Below are 22,431 nucleotides of genomic sequence, written 5' to 3' on the forward strand. Positions count from 1 at the left end.
CTTCCTCAACTTAGAACAGTTGCTAACAGAACTACTAAAAAATTTCAAGAGCTATAAATTAGGAATGACTCATACAGTACTGGAAACCTCCAACCCCCACCATTTTATATAGGGGAGGGGGCAGGGAAGCATTGCCAGTAAAAAAAATCCTACTGAAAAGGAGACCTATTTACAAGAATATAGAGGAAATGAATATTTAAAGAAAGGAAAAACTGAAGAAGTAGTTAAGAGGTGTGACCAACTTGTACAGCAATTTAAAAACTCAGGGAAATCTCAACAGGCAAAATAATTAAGGACAATAAGATGGAATTTTTAATAAGAACAAGAAGTGCCTGACCAAGGATTAAATACATTTCAATCATAAATCATAAATCATAAATAACACCAGAGAAAAGGTAAAATGTTCAGTAGATATTTCCATTTTATAATGAGAATTATAAAATGAGAATGCATCTATTCTATATAATATGAAACATTGCAAAAAGTTTAAAAAGACCACATCTGCCAAGATTAAATGTGGGCATAAATAATCAACAAGTCTGGTTAACTTACCCGCACCCCCATAAAGCCTAAAATTGCTTAGCTGAAGGGTTCTCCAATTCATTAACGTTCATAAATTATTTTTATTATAATAAATCATGGAAAACTGGAACAATTCCAACAGATGGGAGTACTGCCAAGAAAAAGAAAATCCTGGGGCTGGAAAAGAAAACCCTACAACATGTGGCTTCAAAAACTCATATCATCTCAATTTATTGAAGATCGACTAAAAAAATGTTGATCACTGTGCAAAAATGATCTGACAGTACACAAATTTTTATTCCATAGCAATTTCTAGCAGGAAGATAAACACTGGAATAGCCAGCTATATGGGCTGAAGGACGCTCTCAGCATGGACTTTTCTAGATGGCATTTTTTTCTAAACCATATTCCTTATTGCAGCTTCTTAGGCTGGGAGTCTTTGCAGTCAAATGCTCCAGCTAGGTGGCAGGTCCCTCTGACCTCAGATTTTGCAGAAAGGGCCCCTAGCATCTTCTAAAGCCTTTGACGCTGTTGTGCCGATGGGCACAAGTATGCAGTCGTCACGCAAACAAACCATCATCGCAGTCACCGGGTGGATGAAAGTAGGATTCAGCCCATGGAGATTAAATGAGTGTTTGCAAATTCCTGTGATATCTCTCAGAACGAACGGAAAATCTGAAAATTAATTAAAAGCACAGCTTCACAGCTGAGACCTGCAACATGACATTTCATCTGGAGCTAATGTTTATGAGAAGTTACACTCTCCCCACCTGAGCAAAAGGTTATAAATTTGCAATTAATAATTGTACTGCTATTAATCTTTGAATGAAGTGGAACATAGTCGTTAAACGGAGAAAGCGTTCTAAAAGTAGATGCATGCGGGTGAGTGTAGAACCCTTTCAGGGAATGAAACGGAAAAGCGGCAAGAAATGTTTTTAAAGGTTTGTTACTAAAATGCTCCTATTCTGGTCACGAATAAACACTTGAGGCTCCCCCAAATGAAGCCGCTTGGAATCAGCTGCATCAGTAGCTAAACCTGCTCCTGCCCCATCCTTCAGGAGCCCTGTCTGCTTTTCAGTTATAGCAGATCAGCGCTCACGGTCATGATGTCAGATGTCCCCATCAGCAGCTCAAGCTCAATCCTCTGGCATTTCCATGAGCAGGTCATGAGGTACAGCATGTGCCTGTTGCCACTTGTTGAGGCTCAGGGTAGAGAGACAGGGGCAGTAGCACCTGTAGTCTAGAGATAAATCCAGCACAATAATCTGTCTGGGATCTTAGATCCTCACTTGCACTGCTTTTGGTCCAGTGATGAGGCAGCCTCAAGCCAGGGTGAAGGACCATTACAGAAACGGGCTCAGCTCCCACCACCAGGGTGCACAGTGAAGATCAGTTTCCCAGAGTCACTCTACCTAGATTATCTCCCTTCTCTGTATTTTCCCATCCTCTGCTACCACCAAAACCTCGCCCACAACTTGCTCTGGAAGTTCTTGCAACAGCCAGGGGCTTACACCAGTGTTTGCCCAAGAACCCAGGTTTGACGCTAAAGGTCCTCCTGACAGCTCTGGTGCAAAGCTTCAAACTCAGTTTTTCTTGGTACACTCTTTTGCTTGCTTTTAAGTAACTCTCCTGAATATCACCTTCATGGAACTTCCTTCAGAGATGTAACATGTTAGGAAGAAGAAAGTTTCTACCTTTGCTTTCCTTCTAACTAAAACCCCCATGATCCTCAAACCTCCCAAAAGCCTTCTGAGTTGATTTTACACGCCCTATTAGAATCAAGTTCCTTATTCAGTGTGAAGAGGAAGCAATTTCATCTACTTCTTATCCTCACTGTTGCACGACATGGGGAAAACACACTGACTTCTTCAAACAAAATGTAAGTGAGAAATTAAAAGTGGCAAGTGGCCAAGTTTAGCTCTCCATAAGCCTTCAGTTTGGCTACGTATTTGGAACCATGTAAGCAAAGCAAGAGCCTAATTGGGCACCACAAAACTTAATGGGGAGCAACCAAGTGCAAGTGAGTTCATTAAGCGGTGCAATGGGAAGCGAAGTTGAAAATACTTATCAATCACTTTCTTGAAGATCACAGAGTAATGGACAACTTTCCTGAGTTTGCTCAGCATTTCTTTTCAAAAGGCAATTTATCACCTAGGAATATGTGCTTTTACTGAAGAAAGCATTCTTGCTTTTTCATTACTTCAGCATTAGACACAACATTTTGACAACAGTATAATTACTACACTGCCAGAGATAGGATCTCCAAGATCATGGAGCATCAGTAGCTTCCACATTTCAAAGCCTAGAAAGTCCTAATGCTCCCTGATAGTACCAGGAGAAAATCTTTTAACATCATGTGTAAAATGTTTTAGTCGTTCCCCGATGAACATTACAAGTTATCCAGGAAATATCTGAGGAAATGAATGAGGAACCTACATCAAGACCATTAGAACGCGAAATTTTAGTTTTGGTTGTTTGTTTGGTAATACAAATGAGCCTTTTGCTTGTGATAGGAATGTTTTATCGATTCCACCCACTCTTAAGACAGCTTGACAGGGTTTAGAGAACAACGTCACTGTGGCTATAGCATTATCATCTCTTCAGAGGAAGCCTATCTCTTTGTGTTCATGCTATATCTGTATTGCCTGAGCAGTAACCATTTCTTACTCCTATGGTAAATTTTATAACAGAGTAGGTAAAGACTAAGATAAGCCTCTACAGAGGACTCAATTAAGTCATCCTTCCCAATCCTTCTATGGAAAGATTATAACACTTCAACAAACTGATTTTCCACACCTTCACATAAGGGCTTTTTTTCTCCTGTTTCAAAAATCTTACCAGCTGAAACAAGTGCATTTGGCTTTTACGTTCTCATTCCTTAACATGCCTTTGTAGGCAGTTAATAGTTATCAGGCTGCATTGTGCAATTTAGAACTTTAAAAGGACATCTGCACCATGCTAATACAAGAGTAAGGCTGTTTTATTTCTCATCTCATTTGTTAAAATATAATAGAAGATTATTATGAAGATTGATGGAGATGATCCCCAGCTTAATTGTTATAACCAAATGATCATTGCACACTGATGCATAAAATACAAGGTGTATCAAGTCAGAAAGTATGCACAGATTTTGCAAGGCCAGAGCAAATCACATTAACTGTGGAGAAGCACTCGATTATTTTCACTGACTGGCCTTTTCATAGTAGTAAGTGGAAGACAAAGAGAAGGGAAAAAGCAAGTTAGAAACAACAGAAAGCTGGTCAGTATATCATAAATCAGGTCCCTGAGGAAAACTGGGCAAACACAGTTAATTTCTGATATATGCACCTGACAACAACAAATAGAGCAGCCCAGTAGGAGAGGACATAAAGAGGGAAATGGCTAGTGCTAAGGACTCAAAATTCAGATTATACATGTTTTGGTGAGATTTTAATTTGCTCTAGTTTTCTCCTGTGGACTAACCACCCACTAGCTGCTGGACTGCATCTTCCAGTTAAGTTTCAGCTGGCATGAATTCAGTTCCTGTGCTGTCATACCACTCAGCAAGGAGAAGCAAAGCCTGGTAGGCAGGGATAATAAAGTCATTCACCTTAAAGTGAACTCCTGACCCAAACCAAAATGCTAATATGGATATTCTCAGAGTTTGAGAAATACAGAGACACAATGGACAGTATAGCAGAACAATGATAATGCTGCACGTACAGTCATCCACGTGCTACATTACTGTGATTTCTGCAATGACAGTGACAGTAGTATCTGTCCTGCATGCTTTATCTTTGCTTCCACTCCGCTAGCACGTGGGCATTATCACTGCGTGGCCCTTCTCCTCTAGGAGAGGGGAGGACAGGGTGCTCAAAATGCACTGAGTTCTTCTCACTTTTCCTTTCCACCTCTCTATCAAGCGCCCACCAGTAAAGCACGCTGGTTTTGTGGTAGCACAGCACAGCACAGCTGCTGGTTGGGAGAGCCAGCTGAGCTCTTGAAGGGAACTGCCACCTGTGAGGAAGTCCCATACCTAAAGGACACAAGATTATCCAGCTTCCACCTTCTGTGAAAGCGAGCAGACAGATCCCTTCTCTCGTCCACAACTTCTCCCCCCACCCAGGCTCCACAGACCCCAGCCAGCCCAGCAAAACCCCCACCAGAACAGCATCATGGCGATCTGTGGTCTTGTCTCCTGGCAGAGAGGCAGGAGTGTCAGTCACGGAAGATTGCAGCGGCACTCTCCATCACTCGGGGACAGTCGGCCTTCTCCAAGCAAGACTTAGACAACTCATGAGAACAAAAGGACTTAGTTTCCGTTCAGGAAGGTGACTTTCTTACCTGGAGGAGGAACTTTTTTTTTCACATGGGCTAATCTGGAACAAGCACCATTTTTATCTAAGCCATGTGTTACAAACCACCTAATGTAGCTGGTTTCCATAGTGCACTTTTCTGTAGAGCATTTCAGTAACTAGGAGCTAGTCGCGAGAAACAGGGAAGTAAAATTTAATGCAGAATCATTCAAAACTCCTTGACGCACATACCTTCATCTGAGGAGGGAGTGAGAGGGGAGCTTAAAAGCCATTTTATTAGAGATGAGTGCCTTTTTGTTCCCACCCTCCTCTCTGAGCTCTCCTCTTGCTTGTAATACACCACAGCCGCAGATGGGACTGCTACACACGAGACTTGGCACACCACCACACAAGTCTTACCCGGCCTTCTTACAGAGTTCAGCCTGTATCAGTCCTCCTGGAATAGCATCCTCTGGATTTACACGCTGATGAACCGACCTCCTCCACCTTTTAAAGACTCTGTGAGTCTGGAGTAACTGAGGTGTCTGCCCTGGTTTTAGTTATAGCATCCTTCTTTTGAGAGATAGGCCAAAGAAGTCAAGGAACAGCACTCTGTCAGGGTGGGCAGTGGACTCTGGTTTCTAAATGACAGCCCATGTAGAGAAAAAATAAAGGTGCATTACACAGGAAATAGCTATCAAAAAAATACGTATCCTACCTACCAATGTTATACTTCCTGATTCAGGTCACACAGGTGACAACACTTTCCATCAGCAATACATCCTGTAAATAGCTAAATGCATTGGCAAATATGGATCAAATTTCCATGTGAACAAAATGCAATCAACTGTTCAGCTTAAAGACTCAGCTAGTTGAAAATGGTAGCTACCCACAGTAAGCAGATTCGTACTGGGTATTACAACTAATGTTCGTTTTTTCATAATTTAAAAGGTACTACCTCACCAATTTACCACTTACGTTTACAGTTCACTAAACTTGGTGCAGATATAAAAGCTGTATCTGATAGAATCATCTGCTGAATAAAATTAATGAAATTACTTTCACACACAGCCTGGCACTGCTTTAGCTTTAAAATTTAATGCGAAATATCCCACATATGAACTCTTTTTACATTCATTTTATTGTCGTGTATAATGAAAAAAAAAAGTGTCTCTGAAGGCTTTTGAAAAGGAGAATTTTCAGAATCAGTTACAGTTCTCTTGAAAGGCTCTACAGTAACCGACCTGGAGTCTGAGAGTCCTTTTCCCACATTCCCTTCAAAAATCAGGTGTAGTGTGGGGCCCTGAGAGCACCAGCTCCCTATGCCCAGCTTTCACAACATTCTTTCCCAGTATCTCTGCCCATCAACTGGACTACCACGTCTAGGCATGGGAAAATAGCTGGCTTCATCTCCATGCACATTCCTGCCCTCTTTGCTTGTAAAGCCGAAAAGGTTATAAATAGTGATGGGGAGTATGTGACATGGACATGTGTGGGGTTAAGACCTCAGATTATTTCACAGGTTGCTGAACAGCTGCCTAAAATATCCTTTCTGTCTCCCATTCCTTTTTCTCACTCACTCCCCCAGAAATTTACACAGAAGAGATGAGCTTAAGCCAGCAATCTAGAAGAGATCTGAATCTTAATAAGCAAGAAGCAGCACTGCGTTTCCTTAAGTAGATCAATCTACGAAGACAAGATTTTTCTCTCTGGTTGGGAAAGCACATGGAGAAAGCATTGGTTAAGGGCTGAAGGAAAAGGATGCTTCGCAAATAGCATATTTAGTGTACCACAATGGCGATGTTGCCAAGGGCAAAGAAATGTTCGGTGAAATCAATATCTATGACAGCTGATACTATCCATGTACTTGAAAGCTAAAAGATTCTCCGTTGCAAGAGGGTGCTTTGCAGCTGTATTTCATCCATCTTCCCCAAAGCTCCTAAGTGTCTCCAAGGATCTTGACGTAGCAACCTGTTCTCAGTGGCCCCGCCAACGTGCCACATTACTTGCCTTACTGCATGTCTTTTGGGCTGAGGCTGGGAGCAGTGTGCAAAGCGGCAATTAAGCTGTGTAAACTGGACAAAAAGGGATGTTGAATCACGAGTTCTTCAGGGCCTTGAAGCAATTTGATCTGTCTCAGAAAGTCTGCTGCAGAAAGCAGATTTAAAAGGAGAGAGTCACACACAGATGGGGGAGTGCAAGCAAAGCACTTCTCTGACTGGAGAGCATCTGGCATACCATTAAGCTACACTTAAATAACTAACAAGCTAAACAAAAGTTTTAAGTAGCACATGATGTGTGTCTTTTGGAAGGACCTGAAATGTGACAGCTGAAGACAAGTCACAGGATGTTTAACTACTGGAGATCCGAAGCTGTCCAAACAGATGCTTAAACCGTAGCTAGAACCAGAGGAAAACAAAAAACCCAAGACTGTTCAAGTCAAAGTGACGGATATGATGGAGAACTGGGCCTGCTAATGTAAAGAATGAAAAATAATTAATGTATTGCAGACTACAGCACTTAAAGGAGAGCAAGAAGACTGAGTAACTGAGCTTTATTTCATTATATTTTACCAGGCTTTAAATTTTACCCATCCTAAGACCAGGTGCAACTCTACTTATCCACTACCAGATAATTTTGCCTCTGGGCACAAAAGTCGGACAGTTACCCCACACTAACTAAGCCTGTAGTCCCCTGACTTTCACATAGAACTGATGTTTATGCTACTTTTAAGAAACAGAGACACGAAACAGCTTTTGTGCAGCTCTGGAGTCCTTAGCAATTCTGCATCTCTCAGATTCTGAGGAATGAGTCTCTCAGGATTTCTTTTCATATATGTTACAAAAAAACTAACACCTTTCTTTTTTCTGGCATCTTCCACATTTACTTTCATTACCTTGTAAAATACAGCCACAAAAGGAGGTGGACTGTGATCCTCTTCCATACACTACTGAACTAGGAAGAGTTTGGCTGAGAGGGCGGTCAGTGTACTACATGTGGTCATAAGAAAGCCTGATAACAGTTCTCTTAACATTAATAAGAACCACCCCCCCACACATACTCAGATGAGAATAATTTGTAACTAGATGTAGCTGTGCACTTGAAAAAGAGGTGCAGGTCATGTGTTTCAGAATATTGCCAAAGAAGTAAAAGAATATTTCCCCACTGCTTACATTATTTTAAATATAGCACAATTCTTAAAACAAACTTTTAGACAGAAAGAATCTTTGGCTGTAGCCTGTATTTCTATTTCACCCATATTAAGCAGACTAGCTCACAGTTGGCTAAAGACTATCACCCCCAAATACAGCTGCTCTTAATTTGAAGATGTCCCATCCTTGCCTTTGTTGATTTGCGTTCACTTCCCCAGTGGTTAATAACAGCTAACTAAATATAATAATAAAAAATGCCCGCCTAATACTTAATTTGAGCTTGTTGCACTGAGTTTCCAGCTATTAGCTCTTGTTGTGTTTTTCTCTGCTAAATTAAGGTCTTTAATATCCATTTGTTCTTACCATGGAGCATTTATACACTAATCAAGTCACTTCTCAGTCTGCTCTAGTATAAAGAACAACTTGATCTGCAAGTGTCTCATTATACAACTTTCTCTCTTCCCCTTAAGTAATTAGCATTGCTTTCTTCCTCATACTCTACACTTTTTAGTATCCTTTTAAAAAGTATGAAATGGAAACAATTTTCAGGTTCTGACTGTTGTACTCAGAAAACTACCTTGCTGCTTCCATACGTCCAAGGCGCACGCTAACTTTCCTGCCATTGTAGGGCCCCTCACACCGATCGAATGCCCCTTCCAATCTCTTTTTTAGAGCCACTTCTTTCCTTTCCCCCCTATTCTGTTTATGTTGTTCTATGTTTCTAGACACATCATTTGGTTGTTTCTCGTATTAAAATGCACGTCCTTTAAATGGACTCTAGTTGCTTAGTATTCCTGATCTCTCTGAAGGACTGCCTCTTCTTCAGTCTTTGGCAGAGCAGCTCTCCAATACACTTGTAAATGTTAGGAGCAGGAATTTAACATTCACCGCTGAACATGTTAAATGGTAGTGAATTCAATGTTGACCTCTGCACAGCCTCCCTCTAAAAGTATCCTCCTTCACTGATTACTCCTCACTAAATTGTATTTTTCAAAATTTGCCAATTATTCAGTATTTTAATTATGTAACATGTTCTCCATTGAAAATATGAAGGACGTTTTCTGCTCCCACAGCAAGACTGGCAGAGACAGTTTTAGCTGTCTCTTTTTGCTTTCCTTTATAGTCTTATGCATGGCACACTTACTAGGGACCATCCAGGCATTTTCATTTAATGAAGCCTTTCCCGTTGTGCTGAAGTGAGACATGGCTAAAACACAGTGTAAATCTTGCTCTCCTCTCACACACCAGCGTGGGCTTGTGACATCCCACCAAGCATCTAAGGTCCACCCGCCTCCAAGTGTAGGGACAAGGCTCCACGGTCTGAGTGGTCCCACTCAATCCTTTATCTCTGGTTTAAGCCAGGTGCCTAGAAACTGTCCTTATTTCTATGTATTTACCTAGTTTGTATGACTGAAGAGGAAGGAACTGGAGATGTACGAGAAGACCATATGGCCATGGTGGCTGTCAAAGACAGAATTATGCTCTGGCTTTCAAGGACTCTGTTACACCCTCCCAGGGCAGAGCCACACCAGCACTAACGTGGGTCAGTGTGTGCTGCCATGAAACCACCACCCCAGGAGCCGTACTACACAAGAAAACATCTACAGATGCTGTGCTCAAGGCCTGCTGTACCCAACTGCCTAAAAGTGCTGCCTAATCACAGCTGCACAGCTGTGAAAAGAAACCTGATCAATTGTAACTTCCTCTATGGAGAAAGTCACCTTAAATTGTGCTCAGGTTTGTCTTCCACTGGGATCTTCCAATAACATCAGGTGCAAACATGTTGAAAGCCTCTCTAAATTTTCAGAGCCAAATCTAAGTCATCCTATCCAGCCTGTCACCAGCATATGAGAAACACCAGAACAAGACAGACACCTTGCGCGCCAGCAGTGTCCTGCTCTGGGGTCACTCCCAGAGGGCTGTTAATGCCAGTGAAAATTAACGGAGTTACAGTCACACCCATTTCATCAATCTTGGATATTGCTAAGCTGTACCTAGGGATCCTCCATCTGAGCTACAGGAATAACCCAAGCCCACATAAATGTACACAGCCACTTTTTAATAGGTGGATATACCCATTAGAGGTAGAGTCTGTCCTTCTAGCAAGTTCCCGGAATAGCCCTATCTCTGGTTTTGGGAAACATGCCCAATCCCTAACCTTTTAAGCAGCTCGCTTTAATACCTGTCAGCTATCTAATAAGTCTTGTACAACATGGGCATAAACACCACGTTAACCGTATAGTTACACAAACACTTCTCTGGCAGCAAATCTGGGTCAAGAAGTTCCCTCGCCGCTTGGTCCAGCTCCAGCTTTAGGATTTCTTCACTGTACCAGCCCGACTGTCTGAGGCGCTGCACTCTTGGCGAGACTGCTGAAGTTACCAGGGTAAAAAACAAAACAGAAAAACCTCTTCCATTGCAGTCTTTTCCTCTCCAGCAAGGAAAAGGGGGTGGAGAGGGCAGGCAGAATAGAAATAGAAATTTGGAAAAGCTTTTCCAAGTATTAAAATAGAAGAGGGCAGAAAATACTTGAACTGACTTTGCCGTCTTTACCAAGAACTCACACTCATAGCGGCGCATAGAGAAACATGTATCAACACAAGAAACCATTTGCCTACCTGTGTTAAAGCAGTCAGAAGCCCTTCCAGAAGCAGCCTAGAAGATAGCATGCATTCAAACTGTAACAAAACTACAATTTAACGTTCAGGGCAATTCAGTATGAGATTTGGGTTAAGGTTTTCTCAACAAAGAAAGGAAACAATTATAGTTACAGGATGACAGCATGACTGAATTATTAGGGCAACAGCCTGGATGAGAGAAGAGCTCCCGACAAGTTCTCACAGACACCACCAGCTCTGCTGACACGAGGCAACCAGGAACGATCAACAACGAAAGCATCAAGAGTGATGTGACTTGGCTTCACTGCACTAAATCTCCCGCTTAGAGAGCCTCTTTCAGAAGTCAAATGGCCGTAACTCAATTTAAAGTAGTGAAAGTGAAGTGAATTAAGAATCCTTGAATCCAGAATAAATCCCCAGATGGTTTTCATCCTGTTTACCAGAGGACAGGAGTAAAGGAGTCCCCGGCTCTTTTCATTTCATGCAGCCTCATCAAAATTCCCTGCTGCACTGATGAAGTTAAGGTCAAAGATTTGTGACCCCACTGCTCTGCAACTTGCTAGAAATTTGCTTAATTTTCATCCCAAATTTATTCATGGCCAATTTATTCCAATTTATCCTCATAACAACACTGTCCTTTGGGTTAAATGGCTCTTCTCCCGCTCTGCTTCATGTATTCTAGGCAATATCTTATCTTCTTGCAGCCATCATTTTGCTAGATGAACGAGCCAACCTTTTTAATTTTTCTTTCAAAAGGAGAATAGCTTTCCACCAAACTTTTTCCAAAAGTCTCTCCTCTCTTGCTCTAACCAGAGCTCAGCTTCCTTAGGCGTGGATGACCAGCCCTGCACACAGTATTTCAGACATTATTTCACTGTTGCCCTGGACAAGGAAATCTATTTTAAAAATTAACTTAGATTTACGCATTTAATTTTTACTATTATTATCCTCACCAAGAAACTTAAAAAACATCAAAATCTTTTTTTGAGGTCGTACCTCAGTATTTTGACACAAACCTGGGAAAATTAAGACTTGAGAATGTTTTTCCTCATGCTGCATTCCAAGTTGGAGACTAATGAAAATATGTCTGTCTATATACTGTTATGTCAGGATCAAATAATTCATACAACATACCTTAAATAATATAATTGACAAAGAAATAACACGCTGCTTAGTCTCAATAACCTTTTCTAAACATCCTGTTCAAGGTTATGGGTAGGTTATAAAGACTGTATCTGTTTTCCAGAAATTGAAAACCTGTGCTAAAAACCATAATGGTTATGGAATACAAGATATTGTAGCAGTCCTTAGTGTACTTAATTTTATCTCTACATTTAATTATTTCTTTCAAGATTTTTACTAGGCTCTCGAATTGCTGATGCTTTTTTCTCATTAAAGTGATAAAATGAGTCAACTGTTACTACTTTAAATTTTGTTAAGTAGCCCCAGGATGGTGCCAACAGTTATGCAAAGCTTAATGGCCAGAATGCTTTGTTTCTTGACTGCTATGAATGTAACCTGCACCTGTCATCTAAGCAACAATCTTATAGACTATTTTAAATGGAATACGGCTTTACAATTTTGGTTGTTTTTTGTTGTTGTTATTGTTTTTGTTTTATGTTCTGGGTTTGTTTTTGTTTTTTTTTTTACAGTAAGACCTCTGCCTCCATATGACATATGAATGTGAGTGTGCATGTGCTTGTGTGTATATCTTCAGCTCAGATAGCAACTTGTGAAAAAGCAGGTCCATCTTAAGAAAGAAAGAGTGCTATTCTGATTTATATCACTATGAACTTAGAATGACTACTGAAAAAGTCATTGGATAGAAAAAACATGTACCTGTTTAGCTGGACATTAATTCCATTCCTATGCGACTGAACGGTCACCTTTTGAAATTTGAGATGCGGACTCCCAGGGCTGCCATTTTAAAATTGGCAGAGCACCTTTTGTCTAAGACATCAGTATTTTACAAATATTGTCAAAATACTTCTCTGTAAAAAGTACTACGCCATCACCACACAAATATTTTTCTCCCTCAAAGAGAGGAAATGCAGGCAAGCTCCTGCAGAGGTAGGACAAGACCCTGGAATCTTGTCTACCATGGAACCACCTCCTGAAAATGAACTTCATCACATGTTGCATATATGCATATACATATACGCAAGCAAAATTAAAGTCTAAACTACTTTCTTAACTTCAAATCCTTAGCAATTCAATCATCTGAAGGACTGTTGGGGCTCTTGAGTTACCTGTAGGAACAGATATCTTCAGTCATCTAAGTCAGTGAAAGGGAAAGAAAAATAAAAAGGTATGTTCTTACAAGCTCTTCTGTGAGGATTTATATTTGCACTCGGTTGTCTCATCTACAGCTCTGAGTACATTCACTTGTACAGCATAGTTGAATAAGACTTGGCAGTTAAAAAATCTTCATAAAAATTAATAACACAGCTTCATAAAAATTAATTTTTTGGTTGCTTCCCCTGTCTTCTTGAACCAGATTTAGCCTGCTGGAAAGGTAACAAGAATGCTCTTTCATGTTGAGCTATCAGCACAAGGCACTAAAATTCAGCTTTGTGAGCATCCTGAATAAGAAAAATTACATATTTCATTTTATTTTTAAATCACATCTTGTCAAAATGAACCATGTAGAATAGCAGGGACTCAGTTCTTCATGCCTAGCAGTAATCACTAACTTTGTCTCATTTCAATTTGTGTGTACCTTGTGTGAAACAGAGGGGCAGATAACAGGAGCTCTATATTCCACAGTGGGAAATTTTCTTTTCTACTTAATAGATGTTCTAAATAGAGCACCTGAACTCCAGAAGTCAATTTATACTACTGTCTTGATTTGCAGCTGGGTTAAAGCTTTAGGGCCCAATTTTGGTCACCCTCCACGCATGCAACTCTCTTACAAGTTAGTGCAAGCTTTGATACAAGAATTGAGATAAAATATTGGACTAACGCCTAGCTTACTACACTTCAAAGAGTGGCATTTCAGCTAAGGCTGCAGAGAAAATATACCTATTCCAAACACAGTAGTCATCTTCCATTTAGTGGACCAGAACTTTCACATCATTACTGAGAAGAAAATTCTAACTACCCTTACTAAAAAGGAAATAGCACAGCTGCAACCCCAAATATCTGTGGTTTCTAGGATGCTTAGAGAATGTAGCCAGCAGTGGGCAAACACTAATACTATATTTCTTCAAAAAAGTAAGTGTACTTGCCATATATATAGATATATATGTATATATTCGTATTTGAAAGAAAGTTTTTAAGAAAAAAATGTAAAATGCTCCCCCCGCCTCGTAAAAGCAGGACAAAGATTGTGTAAACTGCTCCCTGTGCCATCAATCGTAGCTGGAGAACAGGAATGCTGCTGACAGCAGTTGCTATTCTTTTGATTCACCAGATACATGCCTCGCATTCCCGCGGCAGCTGACACCACAGTTAGTCCTTGTATGGCCAAAAGGGGGTGGGGAAGGAGGGAGTTCTTCTGAAGAACGTTTAGTTTCCATGGATAAGCCTAGTTTCTTCTATTGCAGTACTGTCAGCCGTCGGAATCGTGAAGTCTTTATACTCTAATTCCATTCATACATATCTTTTGCCTTTTAGTAAAGATTTCTGAGAGGAACACTTAATGAGTTTCAATCTTGTTTTGTGAAACTTCATGCCAGTGAAAGTGGGGTGGGAAAAAAAAGAATTTTCTTGGAGTCAAGTTCCCTAGTACATGAATGAAATGTCTACTGAAATTGGGAAAAGTTTTGCCTAGTGAGTTTTTTTGTTTTCTTTTTAAACTTTCCTGGTTTGAAAATTATTTCTGACTAAGGATAGTGCAGACTTGAAGGTTTACTAAATGCTTGATTTTGTATAAAGCCGTACATGGCAGCAGAATTTGTGTAAAGAAACAGTGGGTGTTGATCACTAATTGAACTTGACATGTATTTTTCTCTTAACATAAAATCACTCCAGTGATCACAACGGTTTCATAATCTCCAATATCCAAAACCAATTAAAAGTTCTGTCTGATCTCCAGTAACAAGATTTGGAAACATGCCCATAACCAAAGTGCTCTATAGACTTTAAATAGGGATACAAATATATATATATATATATATATATATTTAGGCAAATCACAAACTGGTTCAAAAGTTAAAGACATGGAGATGCATGAAAATTCATGTGGGTTTTTTTTTTAAGCAGCTAAAAGTTACATGTTAGCACACCTTCAGATATTTGTATTGCGTCATGATGAATAGACAATTTGTGCCTAGAGGTCAACATCTTTCCTATTCACCACAGTTGGAGCAAAGTTGAGTAGGCTGATGCAGAGCTGCCAAGACTGTTTCCCGTGCAGGCTACATAATTTTTGCCCTTCTCAGAAGCCAAAAGGGAAGGCAGTGCAATCTATTGGTTTGCCTCCAGCTCAGAGCTCAAGATGCATTGGGGGTTTAATGATTCGTGTGTGTTATGGAACAGCTTTGACACTGATATGTTTTAAATAAAAGTCATGTTCTCCTTCCCTGACTTAACTCATAATTTGATTATCCAAATCCAGACTTCCCAGGGGCTCTCGTAAGACATTCCAAACAAACATTTCACTCCTTTCCCTCTTATGCCAACATTTCTCATGTTATCCTATTCAAGACTGACGTTTGCTATGAGAACAACCAGAAGGTACCTTTCTGTTCAAGTGGGGAAACAAATAATTTCTGCAGAATCCTTACCCTTCCCTTGCAAATCCAGAACCTGTTATTGCTAGCCCTGTGAATAATTGCACACAGCTCTTAAATAATTTGATCCTCTGCTTTTACATTTCATTTTTTTAAGGCTGGAGGATAAACTGGGACAAAACTAACATTTATTTCCCCTTCTGATTTGTACCCTTCCTACTTACCACGATGAGAGAGTACCATGTCTGAAATATAGCATGCAGGTTTTTTATTGCTGCTCATTTGAATTCTTACATGGTACATGATATTTATATCCTAGGCTCTCCTTAAGACGATATGCTTATCTCTACAGCACTCAAATACAGAAATACACAGTAAAAACTAGGTTTTGCATTCTATTCTCTATTTCCTCCCCCTTCAATATCAATATATTAAGCAAACGTTACTGTAGCGTGATCAAATGGGTAGAGCTGTAGGTTACATGTGAGCAATCTGCCATGAGACCACAGTTGCGCTGCACTGGCAGTGCACTCCACCATTGACCAGTTTCTTCCTGGGGAGCGTTTTCCACCAAGAGTTCCTTCTACCTGAGCATCTTAGGTGCCTTATAGGTAGGAAGTCAGTGAGTGCTCTGCTCCTCCTTATTTCAAACTTGTTGTTCGTTGAAAGAAGGTTGAAAGAGCTGTATAAATAAACTGAAAAGGATTTTCAGAAACGCTGCATACTAGCGTGGAAAAGTCAGAGCACAAGTGACCTGCCCAGCAAACCAGTGCCAGATCTAGAAGACCCCTTCGCGGCCCCCTACTCCAGCAGCGACGCAGCTGCTATAACCGCTGCCGAGAGCCTGCCAGGCTCCCCACACTGCACAGAGTGGAATTGGCACGAATTTCACCTGTGGAAAGAAAAGACTTGGGGTGAAGCAGAGGGAGCTGCCCAAAGGCACCATCGCTCTCCTCGGGCAGAGCTCACTAGAGGGAGCACACACACCGCTGCCTCCCCTCGCCGCCGCTGCGCTCTGCCGGAGGGGACCCGCTCCAATTTTCCAGTCTCCTCAACTGCTGAAAGCGAAATGAAAAGAATAAATCGTAATGAATAGACATAAAAATCACCGTTGCGATTTTCTGGGGAGGGTTTTCCTTTAAGGAAATTTGGGTTTAGAAGCAAGTCTGATTGTTCTGACGGGAAAAATACAATACTAGTAAAAAGATGGACTTGTTAATGAAAAAAATCCGATCTCCCTTTCCAGAAACACAAAGGTAGTTCTTCCAGCCCTTCCCATTTTCAACAGTTGCACTGGGATAATAAAATAATCTCGTTACCATACGGTCTGAGCAAAGAAGAGGAACCAGGGAGTCTTGACAGGCTGTGAAATGAAGACTTGTTTTTTCCTCCACCTTTCATCGGTTTATTTTCCTAATCCTGTATTGCTGATAGATTCTGGTGTAAACAATTGCATAGCCAAATGATTAAATACCGTCACCGGGGTCTGTTGGGCAGCAGCAGCTCTTCTGGAAACGACTGCTGCAAGCTCAGACCGAAGTCATGACAAGAGGAGGCCGTGCTACGGAACAGCTACTCTGCTGTTACTCGTACCCACCCTTCCAAAACAGACCAGCGATGCGTCTTCAGGCGATTTTTTGCAAAGATGTATGCCGACGCATTGTTGATTTGTTTAAAACACAAAGAGCTTGTGCGTTCGACTTACTATTTTTTCAGTTAGGAACTTTTCATAATTAGCGCACAAATCACCTGAGCCCGATGCTGATGGCAGTGCTCTGTGGTCTAAAACGGCCCTTTGAAGTTCGAGATGCACATCAACCCCTTCAGTCTGCACATTTGCACATCAGCCTTCTCCATTTCCTCCGTCCAGCTGCAGATGCTCTGGATAGTACCTTGTTTGATGTATGCACCTGAAGCAACTGTTGTATGTCCCAGACCCTGCTCCTGGCTTCTCTCTACCCCTTTTTCTTTTGTTTTCTTCTCCCCCCCCGCCCCGCCTTGATTTTTGCCTTTCAGATAGTTATGCAAGAAGGCTGCAAATGCCCTTCTAGACCCATCTACAACCCCCTGGTGAAATTACCCTTGATTCTCTCCTTGCTCTGCATTCTTCACAGGCTGTTTGCACTTGCTACCTGTTTCACTTGCACAGTTCTTCAGGCACTGCTGCGTGAAGGAATTTCTCTTCTAATCCTTATGTGGTGTGTATCCCACTCCGAATTCACAGCAGTCAGAAGACACGTCTCCTCAGGAGAAAGGCCAAAGTCACACTTAGTTACTCTTGCAACCAGATACACGCCAAGATTTGATGATCATTTCAGAAATGTCAGGAGGTTAATAGCAATCAGCTCTATTTATGTAGGCATGTGAAAAACCATCACACGTTGTGAGCGCGTGTGTGTTGGGAAAGAAAAGAAGGGAAGAAGAAAAGCCTTTGCAAATGACTAAAACTAATCCCTTTGTCCTAAAGAGTCACAGAGAAACATCAAGGCAGCCACCACAGCCTGCAAATCCCAGTAACTTGGCAGTGTAAACCCAACGTTGCCAAAGAGACAACCTTTAAAAAGAAACTACTGTAGCCCTCTCTAGCGGAGTGCACCATTCCAGCCCTGTCAGATTGCAATAGGTCATGAGCGGAATATATTGAAGGTTTATTTCTCTAATAAAGGGAGTAAGTCACTTTCTCTGCATCTGGATGAAAGTGATCTTTCAGCAGCTGCCACGAAATCCTCGCTTGGTGGTGGTAACTGGGAATCTTTCCCCACTGCTGCTCAGCAATTCTAGCAGGCTTATGCAACATGCTTTTCCAAACAAATACAGATAACCAGTTTATAAAAAAACCAAACAAACCCTAGTCAGTACAAAAAAGAAAGGCAATGTTTTTCAATAATGTTGACGGTTTTCTCTATGTGCATTTTCTCGCTCTTTTTTTCAGTGGTTCTCTGACATTTTTAAATTGTCTTTAGTGCCAAACCTTCATTCCAAATAGATCAATCCAAACTGAGTGTGATGTAAGAATCAATATGGCTTGGGAAGAATTAAACCCATTTCTCTCTTGAGTCTTTGAAGGCTCTTAAAGTGCCAAATATTTTTCCCATTAACTGTATCGTAGCCAACCTACTAAATAGCTGGAAGACGCTTCTTAATTTTTTAAAGCATTGCTCTGAATTAGTGAAAGATCAATCTTTAAAGAGTATTGGCTGCTAAGGGAACCTGACAAGCTACCTACACAGACATGTACCTACACAGGCATCTTTATCCGAGGAATTCTCGACCTTCCACTTCTAGTGTTGCATACTCCAAGACCTGACAGCTGAGAGGCATTTCTGTGGCAAAGATCTCACTTTTACTATCACTGCAGGGAAAATAAAATGACCTTCTAAATCACGACAGAAGCAAATCTTTAAACAGTGAAACAGAATTGCTCAAGCTTTCCTGAAATTATTTGCCTGCTGCTTTAGCACTTGCACAATTCTTGTCAGTTTTGGTAACTGCAGAAATATTTGTCAACCAGCACATCAGCTACTGAGTTGGCAGCATTGTTTGCTGAGACACTTTTCTGGTGATTCCCCTCTGAAAGTATGACAGTTTCTTACAAGCCAAGAAGAGAACATGCAAGACATCAGCATGATTTTGGGAGAGAATTGGATAAGAAAGCCTAAGATAACACAACACAACTTGGTCTTCATGAAAAGATGGTCTGAACAGTCATGTAGTAGTACTTGAAGGCTACGTCTGAGGAAAGACAATACAGTAGGAAAACCCTTTGTCTGTTAGAACCAGATTTTGAATCAAAGCCAATTAAGAAATTGAACAGGAGAATCCAAAGAAATAAGCAAAGATTTTTATTTAAAAAAATAACCAGTAATCAGCCACAATCAGGCCACAACCCCAAATAGGAAATGGAAGCTTTTCGTCCATCATGCGCAACTCCTTGCCCAGCAATGAAATAATATAATAATTCTACCCTTTGTCAAGTTTTTCCAGGCACAATATCAAGCACGCCCAGCCTCATCTCTGCAGGCTGTTACAGGGTTCTCTCTTTCTCTAATAAGAGGTACCTTCACGAGCAACTTTCACTGCATCAGACTTTTGCACCAACTCCAATTCAATCAATGGTGAAACTGTACAAGCTCTTTGAAAGGCAAGACCTCACACAGTCAGAACTCACCTGCTGTTTCCTCTCCTCACCTGAAGATGGATATTGACCTTGCCATTCTGGCGTGCGTGGGCATACATGATAATAAACCTTTTATAAACACCACAAGCACCACTTTGATTGAGAGCAAAGTCGGTTCATGTTGGAATGGAGATGAGAGGAGAAATACCTTAGGAAGTTATTTTGCTCCCAGTCCATTAGTAAAAGGTCTAGATAATCTACTACATGAGCACTATTTGAGCCACTGAAATGCCTTTAATTACAGCTCTCATAATTGGAGTTACTGCTATAATAAAAGGGCAAAAGCTTGATCTGGTTTGCTTGAAAAAATGAGGGCCCTATTAAAAATTAATTTATAATAGCAGGCTTTATTCTGAAAAGGGCATATTTTTTCAGGCTGATTTTATGCAGTGCTGATATGTTTTCAGTAAAGGAATGGCTTTTCCCAGGGCTAATGTTGCTGTGATGGGAGTAGAGAAGGTACCACTTTGCTAAATCTGCATATGGGCAGCTGTACTTTACGGTCTGGCTCAGTCTCTTCTTTTGCATTCAAGATAGTTAGTCTGGTAATGTTTGGACTGTTTTTGCACACTGTGTAATGCTTGGCTAGGTGCTTTATTAAATTCAGAATAAACTAGCACGTTCAAGTCACTTCCTCCAAATGCTCCCCTGAGTCAGAGAGAGACACTGCTATCACATCTGACCAACTAAAGAAATTTCCAATCTCACTCTACAGTTTCTGCCCCTCTGTTGGAGTTTATTTTGCTGAATGATATCAACACTAAATTAAAAGAAGCAGCAAGGAAAATCCCTTGTCTCAGGAATGCATTTTGGGCTAGCTAAATGCATGTGGAAAAGAGGGGCAAGTAGAGCTGGTCAGGAAGTTTGTGATAGATAGACTTCATCAAAATGAAACTTTTGTAGTAAAGGGACCATATTTCCAATGTCTGTGCATGTTTTTTAACTTATACTTAAAGTACATATGTCCAATTTTCCAGTCCTAAAGTAAAAACTGATTAAGACATTGACAACGTAAAAGTGAAAAGCACGTGTAATTGGTGGAAATTGAACTGAAAGTATTAAAGATTATTGAAATACAGCTTCCAGTTGATCAAGCCACATCCTTTTCTCCATTCAAAATACATGCAAACACACAGTCTGTTTAAGAATAATTTCAAAGTTCTAAAGTTTGTCTCCATCTCTGGTCAAATATCCACTCTAAGAGTCTCTATACCTGCCTATGTTTCTTTAATAAAACAGATTAGCCTTTGTTCTAAAGAAGAGTGCAGTAGGGCTAAAGATAATTCAGCTTCAGTGTTACACCTGGGGACTCCCCACCTGCCTCAGCCACAGCCAAGGAATACCTGCTGGTTAAATATTGGCTTGAACCACCAAGTCAGCCATGACTGGTATTTAAAACACCGCAATAGATACAGTTGAGAACTACAGAGAAGGCAGAAAAACTCTGCTCAAATTACAAGTATATCTCATTGAATCCAATGATATATTTAATAGAACGCCTGTTCACAAAATGAAGCTCTGGAGAAAATTTTATGGCAAACAGAGGGATCTAAAAAAAGACAAAAAACCTAAAAGAGTAATTGAGCAGAAGGTAAAAAAATAGTTGTCACAATGTTAGTCAGAAACTGTGAATTTTACTTCCTTGAAAATTCAGCTTGGCAAAATTTTTGTTCAAATTAAAGCTTTCTAGATGCCAGACCAGCAAATGTAAGACATCTTAATCATTTATAGGAGACTGGAGACTTGAGTTACAATTTGTGATTCAAACCCAATGTTTTTAGGCAAATAAGTGCATAAAGTACTCTGCTGGAATGCATAAAAAGCTTTAAGTGTCTTTTCCCATATCCATTAGTACAGTGTTACGTTCTGAAAAGCCAAGAAGAGCTGACATTTCGTGCCTAAGCTAATCTGAATGTGCAAAATAATTAATTCTACTATTCTGGCTTACCCAAATCCAACAGTTCAGCTTTACAAGCACCTGTGCTGAGTCCAGTAGCAATCAACATAGTAACTTGCAAGAAGAGACTTTACGTAGACCTCTTTATATTAAACTGCCTTCCACATCTGGTCACTGCACTTACAGCGATATGTTTTCAATGTAATACTCGGTGGCAGATTTCCTCTGTGAATCTGGGCAAACTGCTGGGGTTTTTGTGTACATTAATTTCCCATCTGTCTAATGGTAACAAGTCTTTTTTTGCTTAAGAAGGGTGTCCTGGGAATACGTAAGTTAAAGGATGAAGCATGCAGGTACTCTAGCAGAAAAGATTGTGCCAGCAAAACAAAGAGCAAGCAAATCTGAAACTACTCACAACTCTCTAAATGACTAGCTCTTAATATTCAGGCAAGGGCTGGGAGCCATAAGCCACGCACCACATTTTCTAATTTGTGCTTTTCTGAGGGTAGGGGAATGAATTTTGTGGTTGACGGGTGCCCACTCAGACAGCTTAGGCTCCTCAAGCACAGCCCCTGGGTGGAGCAATATTTAGTAGAAACACATCACTGATACCAGTGACATAATGATGGAGGGCAAAGGGCTGTCAGACATCATTGGGTCACATCAATACCTAGATACCAGAAAAGGAATTTTAGGAAGCGCTCATTTGCTGCAGCAAAAGCAATAATCACAAACAGAGTTTCCCCAGGAACGTTTTCTGACCTCGAATGTATTATCTATCTGGTGACACCAACAGCCACTTTGGAGACTCATAAAACCAGACAACAAATACTGTCCTAGTAGAAATATCTACAGTGAAGGTTGTATGAAAGAGATAACTAAGTTGTAATCAGTCCTGCCATTTTCAGCATGTCAGGTTTTGCAGGACCAACCTCTTCACGCCAGAGTTCTGTGTGACTGCCCCTTTTCTTGCCTTGATGCACTGCCCCGATTATCCTCCCCTCTGCTGATGGTGCTCAGCTTCCCTGTTCTGCAGACACTCTTGCATTTACCCTTACTTATCCCTCCCTCCTCAGTCATTCCTTGCTGCCATGACTTTTTCTCCATTAATCTCCTGA

The 22,431-nt window shown here is 40.7% G+C and overlaps 1 long non-coding RNA gene and 1 other non-coding gene across 2 annotated transcripts in view; one reads left to right on the top strand and one right to left on the bottom strand.

The window, feature by feature from the left end:
- Positions 1 to 293: 293 nt before the first annotated feature.
- The window catches only part of LOC115344161, a 42,729-nt gene continuing 20,591 nt past the window's right edge, over positions 294 to 22,431 (bottom strand). The window contains exons 4-7 of the long non-coding RNA XR_005932857.1: positions 10,567 to 10,603; positions 5,217 to 10,320; positions 4,665 to 4,845; positions 294 to 4,537 (exon numbers count right to left, since the gene is read on the bottom strand). This is a non-coding gene — a long non-coding RNA (uncharacterized LOC115344161). The remainder of the gene's footprint in view (positions 4,538 to 4,664; positions 4,846 to 5,216; positions 10,321 to 10,566; positions 10,604 to 22,431) is intronic.
- On the top strand, positions 14,143 to 14,250 carry LOC115344190. Its single transcript, XR_003924479.1, has one exon. It is a non-coding gene; the product is annotated as a U5 spliceosomal RNA (small nuclear RNA).

This window comes from Aquila chrysaetos, chromosome 7 (assembly GCF_900496995.4).
Source record: "Aquila chrysaetos chrysaetos chromosome 7, bAquChr1.4, whole genome shotgun sequence".
In the NCBI taxonomy this organism is placed as follows: Eukaryota; Metazoa; Chordata; class Aves; order Accipitriformes; family Accipitridae; genus Aquila; species Aquila chrysaetos.